The sequence below is a fragment of the Nomascus leucogenys genome, chromosome 18 (genome assembly GCF_006542625.1).
Source record: "Nomascus leucogenys isolate Asia chromosome 18, Asia_NLE_v1, whole genome shotgun sequence".
In the NCBI taxonomy this organism is placed as follows: domain Eukaryota; kingdom Metazoa; phylum Chordata; class Mammalia; order Primates; family Hylobatidae; genus Nomascus; species Nomascus leucogenys.
In genome coordinates this window covers 76754521-76774107 of record NC_044398.1, presented here as the reverse complement: position 1 = coordinate 76774107, position 19587 = coordinate 76754521, and the positions used below count along the sequence as shown (strand labels likewise).

General features: G+C 37.6%; 1 pseudogene; it reads right to left on the bottom strand.

The window, feature by feature from the left end:
• Window positions 1-17586: 17586 nt before the first annotated feature.
• On the bottom strand, window positions 17587-18149 carry LOC100604222 (annotated as a pseudogene).
• Window positions 18150-19587: the final 1438 nt, after the last annotated feature.

Genomic DNA, 19587 nt, shown 5'->3' with positions numbered 1-19587 from the left:
AGATCCTGGAATAAAAAAAAAAGTACATGAGGAAAAAAAAATGGTGAAAAATCCGTAGTTTACTAAATAATACTGTACCGATGCTAATTGCCTGTTCTTGATAATTATATTGTTATTATAATTATGTTACTAGGAAAAGCAGGGTAAAGGGTACTAGGGAACTCTTTCGGTTTTTTTTTTTTTTTAACTTTTCTAAAGTCTAAAATTAGTTTAAAATAAATAATTAAAATGCAAAAGTCCCTCAGTAATGCTGATGGTAGCCAAGATTGAGAACTACCACTTCAGCCCTCAGTGACTCCATTGCTCCCTTCTTCCTTTCTCCTTACACAAGGAAAATAATTTTTTTTCCTATCTTGCCTTAACCAAGTGGCCAAGCTTGGGTCGAGAACAACATTGTAAGTAGCAACATCACTGTTCAAAGCCAATCTCCACCCAGGAAAATGTCCATGGATAACACCATGAGAATCTCATACTCAAAGCATAAACATAATGGTAGACATATTTGGAATCTGGCTGCCTATAACCATTCCGCTTTCTTTTGGTGAGAACATCCCAGTTTATTTTTAAGGAATTACATATTTCCTTTTGAGCAGTCTCAACCTTGTCAACCCAGGATTGGGCTATCTTTGGACTTTGAATCTTGAGAAGAATAACACAAGATCAGTGGTATCTGGACAAGACTATCAATTATTTCCCATTAACCAGATCCAGAGCGGCTATGGTTCCAGTACTTTTCCAAGTCTTATTCTCCAGCTTTTCCTTTCGTTTTCTGAACTACCATTAAACTTTCTTCTGACTGAATTAGCTAAAGTCAGCAGTTTCTTGCCACCAAGGAGCCCTAAGAAATACAGTTGTGCTGACCTGTATTTCCACCCCATCCAGGTGGAAATAAGATATCTGAATGCAATCCAAAAGCTATTAATGACACTAAACTTAATGATGTATTCCTGACCTTGATAAGAGTGCTGTTTCCACCAAATTTTAGCAGTCTTATTAACATTTCAGGTATAAGAAGAAATCCCTCTTACTGGAGGTTGAACTACTTAAAAAAAAAAAAAAAAAAAAAAAAAAAAGAGTGCCCTGGCAGAAAAAAAGACCATTTCCAGTAATGGAAGAAACAGATCCTAGCACCACACTATGTTAGAGTTGTCTGTCTGTCTTCCTACTAGGTTATAAGAGTCTTGAGGGCAAGAGAGCTTACTGCATCTTATTGATTCAGCATCTTATTTGCGCTAGCACCTAGCACAGTATCTGGCATATGGTAGTTCACGATAAATACTTATTGAATGAATTGAGAACATTGCCACCATGCGACTTTAAACCAGCTTTATTAAAAGTCTGTGTTTATCAAAAAAAAAAAAAGTTTAAGCATTGTATAGGCTGGTCAAATGAACCCAAAATATTTTAGGAGGAAAAAAGCATCTGTTTAGTAAAGTGGCCTCGTTCCTGAATAGTCCTTCATTTGAATAAAAATAATAATTGCATAGAACGCTTCCATTCAAACCACTATTATTCTGTCATGCTCATAGTAGTTTCTTTGCAACTATTTGCCTTCCTAAAACATCCAAATTAATAAGCAATGCTTGCATGAATATGGTGAATAGGGTGGAAGGAACACTTAAGGAGCTCTCGAGACTAAAGCTGCAAAATTCTTCTTGCAGGCATCCCAAAGACATCACTCAGGACACTAATCAAGGTGGGAAGAGTCTATGTCCCTTGTTTATAGAAAACCCCATTCTTATGTAAATTTCACTCATGTAAGAATATCAGGATCCCTTATTACACTTATTCTTGTTGCAGAATTAACAAGGGAATTGTGGCAAGAGGAAGATAAAATGAAATAGTGGGACATCAGCATTATGAAAGTCAAGGTTCTTAATTGCCAATCACGGAATCTATTCTATTTGGTTTAAATAGGAAGTGGATTATTAAAAGACATTAGAACGCTCACTGAGTCTTTGGAAGAAGTGAAGAAACAGGCTCTGGAGTGAGCTTCCACAGTCCGCAGAAACTCAATGCAGAACTGGCAGGGAAGGAAATGGCTGTTCCTCACAATTCCAAAACCATGTTGGCTTTCCCACCATCTGTCCCTGCAGAATTGATGTCCTGCACCCCACCTGCTTCCTCATATGCATCACTTCTGTATCTGCATCTCTGTATGTGCATCTGATTAGCAGAACCCAAGTCACATGACTGCACCCTGGCGGCAAAGAAACTGAGAAATGTGGGAGCTTTGCATGCTATCTTGGGAAGATGGGATTCACACCACGGGGAACCACCATAATGTAGAAGGAGTATTAAAAGATTTGGCTAACAGGGTAAACCAAAATGATTTGACTTTAAAAGGCTCCAACCCTTGATTAATTGTACCAATCTGCCCCTAGCATAATGTTTTCAGCCATCAGGTAGATGTGGGCCTGAGCATCAGCTTCAGCATGCCTGCTCCAAACATTAGAGTCATTTCTCCACTAAATATCTCATCAGGGAAAAGAATTATCACGTACTAAACACATTCTGTATGCTAGACACTGTACTAAATGCTTTATATGCATTATGTATTTAATCTCCTCAATAACCCCACTTCAAGGGCATAATTCCCATTTTACAAGTAGAAAAATGAGTGCTGAGAAATTAAATAGTTTTTCTCAAAGTCACACAGTAAGATGGGGCAAAGATTTAATCCAAGGTCTCTCTCAAGTCCATGCTATCCCTTCTATATTGGGTTCTTAACCAAGATTTTCATGGAACCATGGAAGTGGCTTCAGGAGCCTGTGTAATTGTGGATGTGTATCTTTCTGGGGAGATCATGCACAGCTTTTATCAGATTCAAAAGGGGTGTATAACTCCCCAAATGGTAAAGTATCACTGCACTCCCCAAAGTTGTAGTAGGTCAGTTTATGGTCATATGGTCGTAAAGCTATTATTGTTGGGGCAGGGGTATATTCCAATTATATTTTTTTAATTGGGGTTAAAAAACTCACATGACATGAAATCAGCCTCTTAACAAATTTTTATTTGCAGAACATTATCATTAACTGCAGGCACAATGTTTTACAGCAGGTATCTAGAACTCTTTCATATAACTGAAACAATACACATTGAACAGCAACTTCCCATCTCCCCTCCCCTTAGCCCCAGGCAACCAACGTTTTACTTTCTGCTTTTATGAGTTTGACTCTCCAACTATATTTTTGATGTTTCATCTTAGCATTTATTATTTGTGATATAATTTTGTAATATAAGATTCAAATTTAAAATTAGAGTCAAGAGCCCTGTCTCTTGGAAGTGGAGGGAATGCATGTCTGTGCTGGAATGAACAAAGATTAAAACCAATGAGAAACATTCTGTCTGAAAGATGAGAAAGGGCTGAGCAAACCAGGAACATATTTTTCATTTAACTACTGAAGTCTTAGCTGTACATCAGAAGGCCCGGCTGCTATATGTGACTTTGCCACTGACTCCATTTATCAGGGCCTCCATCACCTGCATGATGGGGTGTTATAAAACCTGCCATCATTTCCTCCATCATGATGTTATGAAATTGTTTTGAAAGTACTTTCATTTCCCCAGCAGAAGGGCGTTATAGATCTCTCTATATATACCTGTTATGACTTCTTTGAGGGGAAAGAAAAGCACCTCAGAGAAGACTTGGCTCACAACTTCTAGGACTGAGTAATTTCTGAGTCTCACAGGCATCCATATGTGGGATGTTCTTTATGAAGAAAGATTTGTTTATATCTTATTTTTTTCATTTCTAGTGGGTTTTTTCTTCCCTCCTTTTCATTTGTTGTGCTTTTTTTGAAAATTCCAGTATAAATCAGCCTCTCATATTGTGTTAGCTAGCTGGAATGTTGCTTTAGATGGTTCATTATTTATATCTTGCTGTCAACATGCATAATATTTTACAGAACACAAAAGCTTTACTCCAGAAACAAGATAAAGATTATTTTAAAACAGAAAAGATGCAAAGAAGCCCAGGAGAGTCAGGCTGGCCCACTAGTAGAAGTAACAGTATGCACCGTAAATACAGGAGAATTTCTAAATGTAGCCTTTTATGAATGGGATCAACCATCTGAGTATGAGATTTCTCCTTTGCCACCTACTCCCCAAGCAATCAGTTTTTTAAGTGGCATTTTAGAAAGATAATGAATATCTGCTAACACCCAATGTCAACTTAATTTCAAAGCTGTAGAATTGACCATAAATAAAAACACTGAGGGGTATCCATTCTTAGCCTGTTCATACCAATGGAAATATGGATTACCAACAGGAAGCCAAGAGCTCTTCTTGAATAGGGTAAAATTCCAGATAGTATGAAATTCAATTGTTGGTTGCTATTGTTCTCAATGTTATTATTATGTTTTCTTGAGTGCTTTTTATAAATAAAAATATGAAGAAATTCACAATTATGGTGACCTATTGCAGTTCCTAATTTAAAACCATGATCTTACATATTATATTGCTTGAATGAAGATTAATTGTACTTATTTAATCAGATGTCTAGTGTAGGAACAGGAGCTACCTCCTCAAGAGCTGAAGAATTCTTCACATTGCTGCCCACACAGGAAACCTGAGCTACATCGTGTTGCCTCCATAGGATGCAACTGACTCTCCGGTTGGCAAGATTTTCTCCATAACCAATCAGTCATCAAGTCTGTTGACTTTTCCTTCCCATAACTCTCCAATCATCCTTTCTTTCTCATGTCAAATTCCATTTCCTTGACTCAAGTAAGCCCCATCACCTCTAAGATTACTCCAACAGCCTTATAAATGACTTCCCTTCTTCTAGTCTGGCCCTTCCAGTGTTCTTGTACCTCCATGCCAGATCAATCTTTTGGAAACACTGCCTTGATCATGCCACTCTCCTGTGTGTCAAGGGTTACCCACTGATAATAAGGTAAATACCAAAATTCTTAGCCTAGCATGCAAATTCCCACAATCTTTTCGGGTTCACTTTCTCGACCTCTCTCCACAAACCTTGCACTCCTGCCAACTAGATTATTCACTGGACTCTATTCCAGTCTCTCTCCCATAAGTGTCTATATACTTAGAATCCTGTTCAGCCTTTCTCTCCACCATAACAATTTGACAACTACTCAAAGTCTATAGGTCTGACAAAACTGAACTAAGATCCAGTCCCTTGGGGGACAGTTTAAACATGTCCTCCAATTATTTGATACTCCTCCCACTGAAAGGTGGGATTTAGGTCCTCTCTGCTTAAATATGGGTTGACTTTAGGGATTTGCTCTTAACCAATAGAATGCTCTATTAGTTAATGGAATGCTCTTAACCAAAAGAAGAACTGTTGCATAAGTTGGAAGGTCCTGTCATTAGTGGCCATGTAGCTTCCACCTGTTTTTCTTGGAATGTTGCTCCAGGGGAAGCTAGGCACCGTAGAAGAAGTCCAAGCACCTTGAGACTACCATGCTGGAGAGACCACATGTAAACACTGGTGAGCCCAGGTGAGCTCTAGTATAATTGCTTTTCAAGGAGGAAGATGCCCTGGACATTCAGCCCAGTCAGGCCTTCTGACGACTGGAGCCCTCATCAGTATCTCAGGATCCCTCCAGCAAGCCCTTCCCAAATTCCTGACTCCCAAATCATAAGCAAACTGAATGGTTGTTTTAAGTTACTAAGTTTGGGGGTGATTTGTTATGCTATAATAATAATTAGAACACTCCACACATTCTCTTCCTGAACTCCCAGTCCTATTTGCTTTGCTTTGGACTTTGAAAACTTTCTTGAATGTAAAACTTGATTTATTCTAGACAGTATACAACATTTCTTAGACAATAAATACCTTTGATACAATGGGGAGGAAACATGGCAACTAAGACTTTACAGGAACCAAAAAATACATTAGCTAATATTTCACAGGTACTATACAAGTACATTGGTTAGGCACATAATAAGTGATCAAATTATATAATTTGAAATGTTTGCTGATGATTATTTGTTAGGAAAAAGGCAACTTACTTATTTCTTAGTTGGCCTCGCATTTGCTATCATTTTGTAAATTTGGGTTTCTAAGGTCATTCCTTAAAGAACTCTATTCCATCACTAGGACTTGGACTATAAACATTTAAACTATAAATAGTGTTAGCTGCCATATTGTTAGTGGTGGTTATGGTTTTGTTGCTCCCAGAAATGATGTCCCATAAGCATTATTAAGTGAGAAAGATCAGTATGTTTTCCCCTGTAATTGTGCTTCTGTCCATGAAAGTAAAATTCTTTATTAAAACAGACAAGCACAAATATTTATTAGTATTACTAATTGCTCTGTTTAAATAGGACATATAATTGATTTAAAGAATCATATAAGTGATTTAAAGAAATGACAGATACTTGATACAATTGCATCTTCCTTTCTCATAATCCTTGTTATTAATCACTGCTTAATTTAATCGTGGGTTTATCCTGAGTTTAAAAAGGATTCACTTACCCTTTATCCTCCTAAGAATCAAATCTTAAATTTCTGGATCACTTTCCTTTATTGATACATCTCTGTTTATTTCTGATTATGGAACATTCCTGTAACCACTTATTTTTCTAGGCTATTGATAAAGCAATTCTCCTCTAGCTCTCTTCTTTTTAGAACACATCCTTGTTCCTCTCCCTCCCCATCCACTTTCCAAATTTCTACAAATCTTAGTGGAAATTGATATTTCCTCTGCAATTACAGCATGAGTATCCTAGGACATTTTCTTCCCCAAACTAGAAGTTCTTACCATCTCTTCAAGTCTCTGATTCTGTTTTGAGCAATCAATCCTGAATCACGATTTTGTATGTAAAATTGCTTTCCAAATGGTCTGGGGTTACAAAGCAAAGCTTTTCCAAAGTTACCTTTTCTAGTTAGAACTTATGATTTTTAATAAAGATATATAAAATAAGTTTACCTTAGTAGGGCTAACTTTCCACTAGCAGAAAAGCAAGGCAATAATTTTAGGGGTGAGTGGCCTTGACAGTAGTTTTTATTGTTTTTATTTTGCTTTGTTTTTGGTTTTTTTTTTTTACCAGGATGTAAAGGGAGAGCAGTTGATAAGGTAAGAGTCAATCAAATCTTACGTGGCAGCCTGAAAATAGAACAAAGTTGGGAAAATAATGTTGAAAATAAAACAAAAATGGTGGGAATAAATAAGAAAACAAAAAGCTACTAAAGAAAACAAGAGAAGAAAAGAAGACTGAATATGACTGCTTCAAAGAGAGACCAAAAAGCTTAAAGTTAGTGAGGGAAGAAAAGAGGAAGCAGACAGATGGTTTCAAAAACGAAACTAAGGAAATATTGGTCCAATGTTTGGAAAAAATAATTTTGATCTAATAGTATTGTGAATGGAAAGATTTAAAAGCAAGACCTAACATCTTGTTGGAACTTCTGTGAGTAATGAATACACATCTGTTGACTAACTAGGAAAGGAGCTTCTGTGAGGAAGCTGGCGAGTGTGGGTGAGAAAGAGGCTGACAATTTTCTGTGCAGGGATAATATGGCTGGATTCTAAGGATGGGGAGTGTCTGTTACTGATACCTGATCTCTGACGTACTTAAATATTTTAGGGATGTGTTTATAGTTTTAGTTTCCCTCACACAGCTCAGAGTGGGTGGGTACATGATACATCACACTCTAAAAAGCCTGTTACTGCATTTCTAGAGAATCATAATGAACAGTTTTTCTCCTCCTATGAACCACACATTTCCTCTCTTTCTTCCTACATACAGCACTAAAAGCATTAAGTGAAATTACACAACATTTTACACAATTTATAAAGTAAATACGTCTTCTAGTTATATTTAGCATTTTCTCTTTTTACCATTTATGGATATTCAGAAGGTAATATTTGCTTATTTAGGAAGGGCAGCAATTACTTTCTCTACCTCAGTCTTTCGCCAGAATATCCTAATGATGACTTCTTTGTTTTCAGACAATCGGGCAAAACATAAAATTTACTAACATAAAATTAAGAACAGTGTGTTTACTTGAAAATCACATTTTTTTAACAATGTTGTTTTCTACTTCTTGTGAATCTTCTAAGACTTTTCTAAGAAATTACCAACTTAAAAACTTCAGATATGTCCAACAAAAAGACCCCGTAATGCTGTTATCTGCCCCCAAATGATCACTTTCCTATTGTACTTTATGAAACAAAAATGTCCTGTGCTATTTTCTTCAAAATAATCCACTGGGAAATGGAGATTTGGAAGTTATAGGCAAAACACATGGCCATGTGCCGGTAATTGTTGAAGCTTGGTAATAGAACGTTTTCTTAATGAAATAAAGTATATGTGCAAGGATGTCCACAGTGGCAATACATATAACATCAGAAAAGTAGAAACAACTGGATTATTCAATAGTAGGAAAACGGCTTTAAAAAAGGATCAATAATGGTATATTCAAAAGGTACATTATCATGTGGCCCCTAAAACAGACCATCATGTTTTTAGTAAATATTTAATGACATGGAACAATGCCCACAGCTTGCCAAGGGAAAATCTAAGTGACAGTCTATATATACAATATAATCTCAATTTTTTAAAATAAGTTAAAATATAAATGGGACAAAATTCTTCAGACTGGGTCAATTCTAATTTTTATCCTAAGAAAAGAATCAGAAATGCATAGAAAGATTTATGTATACAGATGTTTATTATAGAATTTATTATAATAAAAAAGAAATAATTTGGAAATTGGTCAAATTAATCTGATTATTTTGTGGAAAACTATACAGTCATTAAAAGTCATATTTTTGAAAAATATTTAATGAAACTAAAAAATGTTTGTAAAAAGAAGTCAAGTTAAATGGCACAATTCCAAACAATATAGCATAGTCCACACATATTAGGAAAGGAATCAAATCTATTTATAGCCTGATAATAAGAAATTAAAAGTTTTAAAATTTGTTTTTACAAAACAAATGGGGCCAGGCACCGTGGCTCATGTAATCCCACCACTTTAGGAGGCTGAGGCAGGTGGATCACTTGAGGTCAGGAGTTCGAGACCAGCCTGGTCAACATGGTAAAACCCTATCTCTACTAAAAATACAAAAATTAGCCAGGCATGGTGGCAGGCACCTGTAATCCCAGTACTTGGGAAGCTGAGGCATGAGAATCACTTGAACCCAGGAGGGGAAGTTTTCAGTGAGCCAAGATCGCACCACTGCACTCCAGCCTGGGTGACAGAGCAAGACTCCATCTCAAAAAAAAAAGAAAGAAAGAAAGAAAAAAGAAAACAAATGGAATTTGAAAATTTGCACTCTTTATCTAGTATCTTGGGAAGGGTGTGTGTGTGTGTGTACGTGTGTGTTTCCACAATGGATTTTCTAGGTCAGAAACTAAATTCTGTTACCACTGATAATGACTGTTCATTCCAGGCTGGGTGTGTTTGGAAACTCGCCCTGCAAATCATGTGCTCACAGTCTTCTATCATTCCTTCTAGCTCACTCTTCATTCCAATGTGCAGAGGTAGCTCTAGTTGCTCTGGTTACTAGTTTTAAAAAGGTACCCACACAACAATTTATAGGGAGAATGAAACCTCTGAAGTTAGAATCACAAAATACTGATTCTATTATTTGAAAATGAAACAGTAACAACTTTTTCCCCTAAATTGTATAGCCATAGATTATTTAAGGTTTAATTTCCTACTTATTATAGATACTGTTAACTATGATGTATGAGTCATTTAATTTTATTTTTATACACAACACTGAACACTTGTTCAGATGCCACAAATGACAAAGGAAAAATAAAATGATGGAATGGGATAAAGATAGATACGTCTCAGGAGGAATAAACTGTACTTGTACCCTTTAAATTAATACAAATAAAAAAGAAAGAAAGAAAAGAAAAGACATTTGGATAAAATAAAACTGACCCACTGACAGTGGGAGCCTTCCTTGAAGGAGGTCACTAACTCCACCCTCCTTAGAATGTTCATTCTGAGGGGAATCGCTCCCAGGAAATCGAAGCCCAGTCTTCCTCTAGACTTCAGCTCTCCATTCCCCAGCCTCTCAAACTCCACAGGCTTGCAGGTAACCTCAAAGATTAATCAATAGAAGGAAGCAGGGGATCTGCATAATCTGTCTGCATGAGCCCAGCAAGTCCTAGGAAGTACAAGGCAGAATTGCTTGGTTCCTTGGGAGAGCTCAGCAGTCTTGGGACAGCTGGAACTATGCTTAGTCTGTAGCATCGAGCAACCCGCTGTGATCTTATCCAATTCCACTCCATAGGCTCCAAGTGCACATACCTGCTTCTGAATTGGCTGCTGCAGTTTTTAATTATTATGGTCTCTACAATCGAGATACATAATATCATCGAGTAGAGAAAGAGACTGTGTGGGTGTGTGGATGGGGCAGCTCGGGCTGTCTTGTCCTCTCAGAGTAGCAATCTTAGCAAATGCATTGGGCTTTTCATGTCATACTCTTCAAGAATTATCAAGTATATTGCTAATACTTTTTTGGAAGACAGTATCAAAGCCCTTAAAATAAAAACAAAAATTTATAAATTTGACCTAGCAAATGCTTTTCTAGAAAATTATGCCAAGGAAATAATTAGTGTGCAATATTTATATACAAGGGTATTCATCAAAGTGATGGTATTATTGATCCATTAAATACTATAATGCAGTCATATTTATTAACTTAGAAGGAAGTCTAAATTCTGTTAAGTGAAAACTTTAGGCTATAAACAGGATCTATGATATAATCCCAACAAATTTAAACATATACATAGCAAAGACTCTAGAAGGTTCCACACCAAAATATTAGCAATATTTATCTCTGGCAGAGGCATTATGGGTAAATATTACTCTCTTCTTTACATTTCCATGTGTTGACTAAACAAAGCATAAAATAAGGCAAGTAAAAAGGAATCCATCCCTACCTTCTAGAACACAAGATTTTTATTAAAATGATAATTCAAACAGCCTAATATCCCATTTTCTGTGTAACATCCTATTTATGCCTGTATTGGGATGCATTATGGTCCTGTGTTTAAGTTTAAGCCAAGCAGTGGGAATACAGATATTACATACTTTATTCTCCAATTTACTGGCTCAGGCCAGTCAGGAAATCATTCTAACTACAAGTTGAATAAAATCAGCCCAAATAGAATTAGCATGTTATCTCCATGCTGTCCAAATATGCCCATAATCTTCCGACTGCAATCTGGAAACCTCACGGATGAATAGTTCTGTTCATCAGAAGATTATCATTCAGGGATTAAAAATACATGGCATGGCTACCACCACTACCTCCTCTCACAACCATGGCAGACGTCATTAATCACACTTTGTCCTATGAACCCAGATGTGGCCTCAAAATCCTTTCTAACACAGCTGTGCTGCAGGCAGCTCCTATCAATCATTTATTATTTCAACTCAAGTTGAAATCTATTAGCCATATCTGCTCTGATTACTCTGGCTGGAACACTATTATTCCTGTGGCTGGTTCCCAGGACTATTGAGTTGAAGAACATGACCACTTTCTTTCTTTAATGATCTCTCTTCCCCTTAAAATGTATCAAACATATAAAGGGGTTGCTGACATAAGGTTTACTCTCAGGAGCCCAGCAACATGTTTTTAAAAACCCCCTACCTTCAGTCCTGAACTAAATAAAAGAACCATCTCTTTTCAAGATCTTCAAAAATTAAGTGATAGAAATTTGAACCCTCTCCTCCTTATGTTAACTGTGTTTATATAACACACAAAATAATAGAATATTAAGAGCAGTTACAAATATTAACAGAAAGTAGAACTCTAAAAGGGCCACAGCAAACTAAAATGGAAAAGGTCGTCATACATGGAACCAAAGCAGTAAATGAACAATTTTTGTATTCTACATCCAGAAAAGTCATACTTCTTCCAAAAGTTTGTCTGAGGAAGGCACTGTAAAATCTCAGAGAACTTCCACATGTAGGACAGGCAGGATCTAGCCTTATAGAAATGACCACCTGGAAACCTGGATCAATATGACAGATTAATAATATTTTCTAACACTCATTTTTTTTCTCTTTTTTTTTTTTTTTTTTCTTTTTTTTTTTTTTTTTTTTTTTTGAGACAGGGTCTCGCTCTGTCACCGAGGCTGGAGTGCAATAGCACGATCACATATTACTGCAGCCTTGACCTCCTGGGCTCAGGTGAGCTTCCTGCTTCGGCCTCCCATGTAGCTGAGACTACAGGTGTGTGCCACCATAACCAGCTAATTTTTAAATATTTTTTGTAGAAACAGGGTCTCACTATGTTGCCCAGTGTGGTCTTGAACTCCTGGGCTCAAGCAATCCTCCTGCCTTGGCCTCCCAAAGTGCTGAGATTATAGGTGTGAGCCACTGTGCCCGGCCCTAGCTCCCATTTTCTAACAACCTATACAAAACTCAGCCTCCAATCCTTCATTGAACTGAATGGATGGGCTGTTACTATAGCTCTTGATTCTGTATTTTAATCAGAAGCAGAGAAATTTCTATATTGAGACTGCAAAATCTCCCACGGGGTTATGTATGAAATCTGCCCAATCATCTGTCATGTAAACCATATAAACAGTGTAACTCTACCCCTTTGAGGGAATTACTTTGTTCAAATGACCTCATTCACTGGGGCAAGGGAAAAGAGTGACGAAGTCTCACCACCTTGTATCTGTACAGTTTGCCTCTATGATTTCCAGCCAAAGGGAATTCTTCTTATTTCTAAAGGGAAACTCTTGCCATAATAGCAATAGGACAAGAACTTGATGAAAAACTGATTTTTATTGTATGTAAAGAATCTCAAAGATGATAAAGAAAAGAAAAAAAATCAAGTCATTTCTAATTCATATGGTGACCTTATTAAACAATTAAGTTTCTCTTCACGTAATCAAGTTGTATTTAACCAGATGGAAGAAAGAATTTGTTTGATTGAATCTTTTTTTGTAGCCAGCAAGGACATGTTAGTCTTACAAATATCAAGGATATGGTATCTCCAATTTTTTTTTTTTTTTTTTTTTTTTTTTTTTTTTTTTTTTTTTTTTTTGAGACGGAGTTTCACTCCTTTTGCCCAGGCTGGAATGTGATGGTGTAATCTTGGCTAACCGCAACCTCCACCTCCCAAGTTCAAGTGATTCTCATGCCTCAGCCTCCTGAGTAGCTGGGATTACAGGTGCCTACCACCACGCCCAGCTAATTTTTGTATTTTTAGTAGAGATGGGGATTCACCATGTTGGCCAGGCTGGTGTCGAACTCCTGACCTCAGGTGAACCGCCCACCTCGCCCTCCCAAAGTGCTGGGATTACAGGCATGAGCCACGGCACCCGGCCAGTATCTCCATTTTAACTGCAGTCTCCCAGCTCAACAGAAATCAAATGATCCATGTGGCTTTGTCTTTGCTAAAACATTGGTCTGTCTGCACAATGTAAACACATACTCAAAATACCCAAGATACTGACACTCTTCTTTTAGGTTGTGGATGTCATCTATGCCTAGTAGCACCTTAAGAAAGCTTTGTAGCAAATATCTACAGAATTATTTTGAAAAAATTTTTTAATAATCAAGTGCAGTAGTGAGAAGGGGGGAAATACAGAATTCTTATATAAATTCAAGTTCCGACACAGGCCTTAAAGTGCCACAGTAACATTTCTGGAAAACCAGGATGAGACTGTGAGTAGAACATTTTAGACTAGTACTGCCCCCCCAAAAATATATATATAATATGAGCCACATATGCAATTTTAAATGTTCTAGTATCCACATTTTTAAAAGCACAAATAGGTGAAATTAATTTTAATAACAGTTTATCGAACCCAGTATATCTAAAATATCATTTCAACAATTACTACTGAGACTTTTCTGTTTTTGTCTAAGTATTCAAAATTCAATATGTGTTTTATACTTACATCTCAATTCAACAAGCCACATTTCAAGTGCTCACTGAACCACATGGGTTAGTGGCTACGTCATGGACAGTACAGTCAATGAACATATTTCTTGATGCTTCCCTTAGCCTAACTTTACCTTAATCCTAATTTTCAAATTTTCATCCTTACCCTCTGATCTCCACAAGCAACTTTTCCAAAATGCCTCTGGGGTTTCATTCTCGACTCCATTCTCTTTTATCCACACTCTCTCCCTGGGTCCTAAAGCTTTAAATTCCCTCTATATGCTGATGATTCAAATTTCTATCTCTTGCTCAGAACTCTCCCCTGAGCTCCTGATTACTTACATATTCAACATTTCCTCTTGGATGTCTAATAGATGCCAAAAATGTAGTGTGATCAAAATAGGTATTGTTTATGACCAACCCCCCAGTATCACCACCATATTTACTCCTCCATCAGGCTTCCCCTTGGCAAAAAAATGGCACCACTACCTACCCAGTTGTTTGCCTAAATACCTCTCTTCCCCACATCCCATATCCAATCCATCAGCCACTTGCACTGTCTCTACCTTCATAATGTATCTCTATTCAAACTCCTTCTCTTCACCTCCATTATTACAACCCAAGTCTAAGACACTACTATCTCCCTCTGGATTATAGCAATCATCTCCTAACTGGCCAACTGCCCATAGTCTACTTGCCATTTAGTAACCAGAGTGGTCTTCAAAGCACAAATCATATCATATCTTTTCCCTTGCTTACAACTCTTCCATTGGTAATGGAGGACATGAAAAGACGATCAACATCATTAGTCGACTATTAAGGAAATGCAAATTCAGTCCACAATGAGATATAGTTGCATACCCACTGGAATGGTTACCATAAATAAGACAGACAACAAAAAATGTTGGTGAGTTGAGAAATGAGAAGCTTCATACACTCCTGGTGAGAATATAAAAAGGTGCAGTCACTTTGGAAAACAGTTTGGCAATGTCTGAAATTCCTATATAGCCCAGCAATTCCATTTATAGGTATGTATTCAAGAGGAATGAAAGAAAACATGTTCACATAAAGACTTGTACACAACTGTTCATAGCAGCATTCATTATTCACAATAGTCAAAAACTGGAAACAACCTAGCTGTTCATCAACAGATAAACGGATAAACAAATTGTGGCATATCCATACAATGGAACACTGTTCAGCAATAAAAAACAGCAGACTACTAACATATCCTACCTAACCTCAAAAACATTATGCCTGGTGAAAGAAGCCAGGCACCAGAGTCCATATAGTGTATGATTCTATTTATAGAAATGCCCAGAAAAGACAAATTTAGAGAGGCAGAATGTAGATTAGCAGTTGCATGGAAAAAGGAATAACTGTCAGTGGGCTGAGGGATCTTATTGGAAGAATAAGAATGTTCTAAAACTGATTTATGTTGATGGTTGCTCTCCTGAATTATAATTAATTAATATATAGTTATAATTATAAATTAATTCAATTATAAAAATCATTGAATTGCACACTCAAAACAGTTGAATTTTATGATATATAAAATTTACCTTAGTAAAGATGTTTAAGAAAACAAGTAAAAAAAACTTCTCATTACACTTAGAATAAAACCCGAACCGAAACTCCTTATCGTGGCTCACAAAGTTCTACATGACTGGCTTCTTCCTACCTCTTGGACCCTGTCTCCTACCAGCCTTGTCTTTGGTCACTGCGTTCCAGCTACATGTACCCCTCGTACATGCCAAGTTCATTGCTGTCTCAAGGGACTTGTTCCTCTGCAAGGGTTGCTCTTTCCCCAATCCTCTTATGCCTTCCTCTCAACATTCAGGTCTCAATCCAGAGAATTTCCCCAACTCCACCCACGCTGAAGCAGCAGCCCCTCTCCCACCGTAGCTCAAGTCATCCCCTGTGACTTGACTTATTTCATCCTCTTCATGGCAATCTCCCATACCTGAAATTATCTTTATGGCTATGTCCTTACATGTTTACCACCCATCTGCCTCTGCTAGCCAATAAATTCCCCATTGAGGGACTTACCTCCCTTTTTAAATGACGCGTTCAGAACAGCAAGTTCTGACACACAGAAAGTCCTCACTAAGTGAGACAGACTGACTAACTTGCTGCATGTTCTTGAATGTCTTATTTAATCCTCTGAGCCTCAAATTATTCTTCTGTAAAAAAATATATAATGATTATATTTCTTTCTCACTTCATGGGACTGTTTGTGAAGCTTGCATCAGAATTATGTGAAATCTATCTGTACACAAAGCTAGCTGTTACTACTTTTATGAGAGGATTACTTCGTGATTCCTTTGGACCATCCTTCTGTTTACATATTTCAGGGTCAAAAAACTACTGTCACTGAATGGCTGAGTTGTACACTCTCTGTATGCCGGAATAAGGGAGACAAAGTGAGTACAACCAGCTGTTCTATATGGGTATGCGAGGAAACCAGTGCTCTACTGATGCACAGAACAAACAATACCTTTCCTGTCCCCCAGTTGCATAAATAAAGGAAGACGGCATCTAGTCTCTTATAGGAAACCCAGCTATTCTTCTGGTGACAATGATGAATCTTTAGGGAAGTCCATCTGTTTTTTGCCCTTTGCCCTTGCCATGGAAGGGAGGACAAGGATGCAGTACTAGCCACACTTGCTGTGCATATAAAACCCAAAATTCCACGTGGAAGAAACTGGACTTCAAAACCGGTTCATTTCACATAAGCCACTAAATGGATATCAGAGGGTAATAGCTTTTCTCTGCCACTTAACTAAGCTGCTAAATCTGAACTTGTTCCTAAATTTTCCTTCCTTCCTTCCTTCCTCCCTCCCTCCTTTTCTCCTCCCTCCCTCCCTCCTTCCTTCCCTTCCTTCCCTTCCTTCTTTCCTTCCCTTTCCTCCTTTCCTTCCTCCCTCCCTTCCTTTCCTCCCTCCTCCTTCCTCTCCTCCCTCCTTCCTTCCTCCCTCCCTCCTTCCCTTCCTTCTTTCCTTCCCTTTCATTCCCTTTCCTTCCTTACTTCCTTCCTCCCTCCCTCCCTTTCCTTCCTTCCTTCCTCTTCCTCTTTCTCTCTCTCTCTTTTATTCTTGCTTTTGTTTTTAAAAACGTGTAATTTTGCTAAATGTTCTCTTGGGAATTATTCTGACAGTAATCCAAACATTTCTTTCTCTCAAACTAAAATACAGTTTCCCAGCTGGCTCAATATTTTTAAACTTTAACCCCTTCGTAAATTCTTTAATGCAACAAGACTTTCTTGCACTTAAAATTGTGATTTTCTTGTTGCCCTCTAACTTGAATGTTAGTTTTCCAGGAACCCAATACTTCGTTCAAAATACTTTTTTCATAAATTTTTGAAGTGATTCCTTAGTGCTTGTTGGTCTTCAGCATTTCTGATGAGAATTCTGATGCCAAACTGATTCTCCTGTTTAAGTAATCTCTTTTTTCTCCTCTCTCTCTAGAAACTTTCTGTTCATCCTTAGTGTCTGAAATTCCATCAAGATGTGTCTATTCCAACCTGCTTAGCATTTTGTGGGTACTTTTAACCTGAAAACGTGTCATTGTTCAGCTCTGGGAATTTTTCTTTCTTTTTGTAATTTAGTTTTTATTTCATAATCATAAACTTAATTCAACTCTGCAATCCGGCTAGTCATGGAAGGGAACAAGGAAAACATGGAACCCAAAGGGAACTGCAGCGAGAGCACAAAGATTCTAGGATACTGCGAGCAAATGGGGTGGAGGGCTGCTCTCCTGAGCTAGAGAAGGAATGGTCTGGTGGTTAAGATAAAACACAAGTCAAATTTATTAGAGTTGTCCACAGCCAGAAATGGTGATCTTCTTGCTGGTCTTGCCATTCCTGGACCCAGAGCGCTCCATGGCCTCCACAATATTCATGCCTTCTTTCGCCTTGCCAAAGACCACATGCGTGTCATCCAACCACTCAGTCTTGGCAGTGCAGATGAAAAACTGGGAACCGTTTGTGTTGGATCCAGCATTTGCCATGGACAAGATGCCAGGACCTGTATGCTTTAGAATGAAGTTCTCATCATCAAATTTCTCCCCATAGACGGACTTGCCACCAGTGCCATTATGGCGTGTGAAGTCATCACCCTGACACATAAACCCTGGAATAATTCTGTGAAAGCAAGAACCCTTATAACCAAATCCTTTCTCTCCAGTGCTCAGAGCACGAAAGTTTTCTGCTGTCTTTGGAAACTTGTCTGAAAACAGCTCGAAGGAGACGCGGCCAAAGGGCTCGCTGTCCACTGGAATGTGGAAAAACACGGTGGGATTCACCATGGCTGAGAGTACAGGGCTCCTGGCGGCTGTGGCTTCTGCTGGGAATTTTTCTTACATTATTTCTTTGATTTTTTTTATTTTTTTATTTTTTTTCCCCTGCCATTTTTAGTATTCTCCTATTCTGGAGTTCCTCCTGAAACATTCTCATTCCCTTACTAATATATTTTTTTCTACATTATTTGGGCTATGGTTTCCTCTGCCAATGTGAACACATCAGCTTTGCTCTTTCAGAGCTTCTTCAAATTTTCTGATATGCTAATGACACAATATTTCATCTTTTCCAGAGCTGACTCCTGTGTGTGTGTGTGTGTGTGTGTTTTCAGTTGTTTCTTGGGATCAGAATTCTTAGATAATTTTAGAGTACATCATGGGGCTTGTTAAAACATAACTGCCCAGCCTCTCCGTAGTGTTTCTGATCCATTACGTGTAAGGTAAGCATTTCTGATTAGTTCCAAGGTGCTGCTGATGCTGCTGGTTCAGAGACCATTCTGAGATAACCAGTGATAATCCTTGCCGCATCCCCTGTATCTCAGCCTTGTACAGTTTTGTACATGTTAAGTGATGTTTATTTGCCAATTGGCTCACTTAATGCAGAAGTTTCCCAAAGATCTCAGACAGTCTGATAACTCTAAAATAAGATTTCAAAAAGCAAGCCAGTCATCAGACATTCAGCATCGCTCATTTTGATAAGTGGAAACTAGATCATTTTATTATCATTCTGAAATTGTATATAAAAATACACTTTGCAGTTTGGAGAAAAGATAAGTCAGAACTAATTTCTCACTGTATCAATTACTGACTATCTGTCTAACCATTACATTTCAGCTAAAATATAAATTTGGGGAAAGATGTGGCATAGACTGCTTACTCACTCTCTGCACAAAATTATCTATGTGAGAGGTTTTCTCCTTGGGTCACTTCAGCTTTATACAATTTTGTTTTTGTTCCATCTGTGTTGCAGCAAAGCTGAAAATCAAAGAGATCATTTAAAATTATGTGTGATTAAAAAGATCCTTATTAATTCAAATATTTGCAATGGGAAACAGCCAATTAATGTGATTTAGCATTTAAGCAATAAGCCAAAAATTGTGCTTTCCTATGTGTGATGCAGAATCTAATTTTTGGCACAATATAGATGCTTTGAAATGTCTTAAATCATGATGGAAAATTTTAGGAAAGTAAATGCTAAGTGTGACTCTGCTAGGGACTTGCTAGCTATACCTGGGAAAGTCACTTGCTTTCTATTTCAGTTTCTATATTTCTGATATAGGAACAGCAGTTTTTCTTGTGCGTAACGTGTTTACTGAGGATGTATTTAATTTTTAAGCAACATACTTCCCCAAAGTTCTTGACTGAAAGATGCTAGATTCCTCACCAGAACAGGTTGTCCCCTTTCATCAAGGGTGCAGCTTCTGAAGGTGTAGGAACCCACGGAGGTAAAAGGAAGGTG